The 5,706-nt window shown below is 37.6% G+C and overlaps 1 long non-coding RNA gene across 1 annotated transcript; it reads left to right on the plus strand.

The window, feature by feature from the left end:
* Nucleotides 1–644: 644 nt before the first annotated feature.
* On the plus strand, nt 645–4,394 carry LOC148130440 (uncharacterized). Its single transcript, XR_015749797.1, has 3 exons — nt 645–757; nt 1,416–1,491; nt 4,282–4,394. It is a non-coding gene; the product is annotated as an uncharacterized LOC148130440 (long non-coding RNA).
* Nucleotides 4,395–5,706: the final 1,312 nt, after the last annotated feature.

Raw genomic sequence — 5,706 nt, forward strand, 5'->3', positions numbered from 1 at the left:
TCCATGGATACATAATAGTTGCCTCCAATACCAGAGTTTAAAGGGATCCACCTTCTTCTATCTCTCTTTTTCAGCATCCTTCTGGGTCTCTTTTCTCGCCGCCAAACCACTTGATGAAGGCTTCGGTGGCAAAAAAATGAGGCTCAGAGAGCCACGCACACCCTTCCAGGCCTCCTTTTTCACTGCTGAAGGGCTTCATGAAGGCTTCATTAAGTGCTTTGCCAATAAGAAAGAGGGAGTGGGCAAAGAATCAGAGAGGCGGAGAGGAGACAGATCTTCATAATGTAAGTGACCCGGTGCAGCAGGATAGTGGGGGAAGCAATTGTGGGGACCCCAGGGATGGGAGAGTGAGGTATCTCAATGGGTCGAGGGAGGCCTTGGGTGGTTTGAAGCAGGTGGCCTATTCCATTGCTAGGTGCCCCATGGCCTTCCCCACTCAGAGATATCTTATGTGTACTTAACAAACCATGCATTTGATTAGTGAATGTGTCGGCGAAAGGAGGGAGTGCTTGCTTTCAAGTTACGTAATTCGCTCCTACAAATGCTCAGGTTATGAATGGAATGGGCAGGCTCCGTTACATTCGTAACTCAACAACTACATGTATAAGTGACAAGCTGAAATTTTTCAAGAGCCTTTTTCAATTCTGAACCATTTTGTGTCTCCATATTCTATTCTTACAGTGGCTTCCTGATCCGGGTACAATGACTCACATTTTACACAGAATGAGATGTATCAGACAAGGGGACTCACTCCTTGGTACCATATCTTCTACATCTTTGAGCTGATCCATAAAGTTTTTTTGTTAGGGAAACTAGGTCTTTTTCCAAGGGAAGGGAAGGGAAGAAGGAAGGAAGATTTCTGATTCTTCCTGCCAGCTTCCCACAAGGAAACTCAATGGGGAAGCTGGAAGGAAGTTAGAGGTCATTCCCACTGTTCTTTTTTTTCATACCCATGGTCAGTCTGTTTCTCTGTTTGGGCAATGAAATACCTAAAATGTAGGTATTTATTATATTTGTCTAATATATACTGTGAGTGAATAAAAAATGGCCAGGTTTAGTGGTAATAAGCTGTACCTAATGTATTTTGTAATATTGCAGTACTTGCAATAATGAAAAAGGGTGGGCCAGAGCCAAGGTTTTCAGTTTTTCTTAGCTTGTAGATAAGATATTTGTTTGTGCACTTGCTTATTACTTAATTTATTTTAAATTCATTAAATTAATGATTCAGAACATTTGATCTCATAAGACTACAAACATGTCAGTTGAAGTTTTCATGAAATTTCATGTTCAAATTGTTGTCCCTTACTGTAAAAAAATGTTTCTTGCTGGTTTCAAAAATATACAATCAGTTTGGAATGTGTTTCTGAAGGATCTTCAATATTTTTTTTGTTAACTTCACACCTTTAAATTTTTAGAGTTGACAGTTCCCATCATTCCTGGTAATTGAATGTACAGGATCATGCTGATGGAAACTGTAACTGAAACCAGAAGGTGAGTGGAAGGTTGCCTCCTCTGTTAATTCATGTCCTTGTTTTGATATAGATCTCTGGATGAAGGAAAACTTAGTTCCAAAATTTATTTGTCTTTATCTGTATAATGGAAGACAATCTCCATCAAAACCACTGTGCATTGAAGAACTACCCAAATAAGCAATCCTAATGCTGATGGTTCAGTAGCCCATTAAACAGCCTGTGATCTCAACATTTAATCCATATTTTTTAAATGTTATTACAAAATTTTAATAATAATTTGCAATGTATACAGGCTTTTGCAGACCCACTACTATTGGTTAAATGTTTATATGTGCTCCCTAAACACTTCATTCCCATAAACAAACAGAAGCAATTTAAAAATGTCTATCTGTTTTGACCTCCAAGTGGTGATTTCCCCAACAAACAGAGCTGCTTTGTTTTTGAATGACCCATTAAAAAATGCATTTAATGAGAAGCATGACTAGGCATGGATTGCTCAACCTTTTATGCCTAATGCTCTCTAGAGAGCTTTTTAAAACCACAGTTTTTGGCAAGGCAGAACCTCAAGCACTAAGAGGCTCAGCTAGAGACATGACTCACAAATGAATGTGTGTGTCTATGTATGTGAGTGTGTATGTGTGTGTATGTGTGGGGGTGGGAACGTGGGATGTGTGTTTGTGTCTGTGTGTAGTGAAAAATCAAGGAATGTGCTCTCCTTGTGTGAAATTATGCTGCTTAAAATACAAATCATGTTCACCATATTCTTGCCTCTATTTTCCCCCTCAATTTATAAGACATTATTATGTACATAGGAAATATACATGCTCACTGCCTTCCTGCTGTAGACATTAGAAACACACACATACACTTTATGTGGCTATTCAGAGAGGGAAAGTCAATTGATATTCTGAAGTACGAGGCTACAAGATCACTTTCCAGTCCAGGGTCTCTGAAATTAATGACTTACCCGACCCTTCTGATATGGCAAAGATTCAAAACTAATCTGATGCTTCACACTCTCAGCCAATCACAGTATTTGCTGTTTCACATCCTTACTTCTGAAGTGGACTCTGAGGCCAAAGTATGCACTGATAATAATAGCTCACTACATTAGACCCACAGACTTTATTATTACCCTTTAAAAATAATTATGGCAGGATATTTCATTAATAGAGATAAAAAACAGAGAAGAAATTAGTTTGAGATTTTATAAATAGAGAACTGGAATGTATCTGCTTTAAATTCATGCAATTAAAGAATTGGGAATGACCTTGGAGGTTATTTCATCCAACTCTTTCTTCCATGCAAATTCTTTTTAAAAAGGGCTCTTTGAAGACCTTTGGTGAAGTGTACATAACCATTGCATGTGGCAGTGTTTTCCAATGGCTGCTAATTCATAGAGTCTGGTACAGTGGTGGGATTCAAAAAAATTTACTACCGGTTCTGTGGGTGTGGCTTGGTGGGGCAGGGGAAAGGATACTGTAAAATCTCCACCCAGAGGTGGTATTTGCCAGTTCTCCGAACTACTCAAAATTTCTGCTACCAGAACTAGTCAGAACCTGCTAAATACCACCTCTGGGCAGAAATAGGATGTTGGTCTTCAGAAAACAAAATAACTCACTGTTTTAAAGGGGTGGGAGGAACAATCTGGTCTAGTAGTTCCTCCTAATATTTAACCTGAAGTGCCTTGAATTTTAACCCAGTGGTTCTGCAAGCCCTCTGGTAACCTTTTTATTAATATTTCCATGTCTAACTTTCTCTATCCATTTTCCCACTCTTAGTAAACTTTCCACCAATAAGCAGAAATGCAACAACCTTTTTCTAATTTTTCAGTAGGACAAAACATTTATGGTCCCTTATATCCTTTTCATCTGGTTCTACTATTTTCTGGAACACTTTAAATGTGCATAATTGTGGAAGATAGAGTGATAATGATATCCAGTTGCACCTCAAAGAATTGGTTTATGGTTCAATTAGAAGCACCAGCTAAAGTTCAGCCGAAGGGTTTTTGTATTGCTTGTTTTTGCTTGTTTTATACTTTGCATCCAGTGTATCCAGTATATATGGCTTGGCTTTTTATTTATTTCTGCCATACAGATAAAACAGGTGGTCCTGTTTTATTTATTTCTGCCATACAGATAAAACAGGTGGACTTACAATCACAAGCTTAAAATGCCTGTTGTTAAGTGAGACATTTGTTAAGTGAGTTCTGCCCCATTTTACATCCTTTCTTGCCATAGTTGTTAAGTGAATCGCTGCAGTTGTTAAGTTAATAACACAGTTGTTAAGTGAATCTGGCTTCCCCATTGACTTTGCTCGTCAAAAGGTCACAGAAAGTAATTACATTACCCTGGGACACTGCAACTGTCATAAATGTGAGTCAGCCGCTAAGCATTTGAATTTTGATCATGTGACCATGGGGATTCTGCAATGGTCGTAAGTGTAAAAAAGAGTCATAAGTCACTTTTTTCAGCGCCATTGTAACTTTGAGCAGTCACTAAACAAAGTGTTGTAAGTTGAGGACTACCTGTATTGGTCTGCAAAGCTTTACTAAATCTGTTGTTTAATACATGGTGCACTGGTCATCTTAAAAATGTATACTGCTAAATGTTTTAATGGCCCATTGAGTGAATCGGTCAATTGTCAGAAACTGCAGCAATACTTTCCCACTCTAGCTGAGTACCAAAACAAACCCTAAATTTATTGTAGAAGATGTAAGAATTTGTTTCTGGAAACTGGAACAATTCTTGGCTGTTGCTCTTTTTTTTTTAAAGAATATTACATCAAAAGTGACAAAGCTTTTTTTCAGAAACAGCTCTTTTTAACCATCCAGAACTGTCTGGCATGAGGGGATAAAAAGACTGACACCACTGGCACAGGAAGGAGACATTTTTTTTGCATGGGACATATTGTTCTTCTTTGGCAGACAGGGACAAGACAGAATGTTATCCAGCAACATAAGGTAGTATCCGCACATTACTATAGTAAAATAAAAATTGGTCAATCTTGGCAGAATGTGCCAAAATATCTCTTATTAAAATTATCTTAGGTATCCAGACTCACATATTGTGTAGATGTGGAATTGTTGAGAGTCTTAGTATTCAGTGATCATTATTGGAAGTGAAACATTATTTTGGCATAAATTTAATAAATAAATAAATAAATGGGCTGTTTCAATGGTTTTTCAGAGATATCATAATCCAGTGACCCCCATTAGTGAATCACTTAAGATAAAACATTGGTTCAGCCACAGCTTGTCAAAATGTATCCCGGAAGATCAGGATTAAGTGACTCAGCTAGTTCTTTTCTCTCGTTTTCCTACAAAACAGACAGTCAAGGACAGAATAAATAATAGACCTGTAACAAAGTCTAAAAAACAGGTAGAGACTTGAAATCTGAAGCTATGAGACTGAATGTTCCCTTGAAATCCGATGAGGAATAATATCTATTAAAGATAATGCTAAAATTCAAGGTATAACCTTATGCACAGTCTTAATGTTCATGTAAATATTATTTATTTATTAAAGTTTATCCCACCTTTATTACTAAGGAACTCAAGGCAGTGAGCATATATATTACTTCTTCCTCCTTTTTTCCTCACGACAACAACCCTATGAGGTTGATTGGTCTAAAAGAGAGTGACTGCCCACAAGGTCATCCAACTGGCTTATTAATGTAATGTAATGTAAGGAAAAGTCCTGGTAGCACAGTAGTTAGAATGCAGTATTGTAGGCCAACTCTGTCCACAGTCTGGAATTTGATCCTGACAAGGCTAAAAGCTGACACAACCTTGATGTAGGAGATGACCAGGCTGAGCCCAAGGAAAGGGCCAAGCATGTCATCAGTCATGAGTCCTTGCATGTCCACAAAAGATCTAAGTCCAAGCCACCTGGAATTCCTTTGATTCTTATCTGTCACCAATTGAGTACTGTAAAAGACTGTGGGACAATATATACATCTAAGCGCTATTACTATTGCTAATGTAATATAATTATTATCTATGTTTAGCAGCATCATTTAATGAAACCAACACTGATGGAAGAAATCCCACCTTGAAAATATTTTTTTAATTAGTTGATCAAGTCTATTCATATATTCAGATGAGCACATGGAGAGCTTCATGCATAGTAATGTTGGTATTTCCTCCTTTCTGTTCATCTATTTAGCTGGACATCTTAATATGTTGAAGCATATTCATGATTGCTTTAATGCACATATACCCCTCTTCACAATT

This window comes from Notechis scutatus, chromosome 5 (assembly GCF_049901735.1).
Source record: "Notechis scutatus isolate UNSWTSFEM ecotype Mainland chromosome 5, rNotScu1.2, whole genome shotgun sequence".
In the NCBI taxonomy this organism is placed as follows: Eukaryota; Metazoa; Chordata; class Lepidosauria; order Squamata; family Elapidae; genus Notechis; species Notechis scutatus.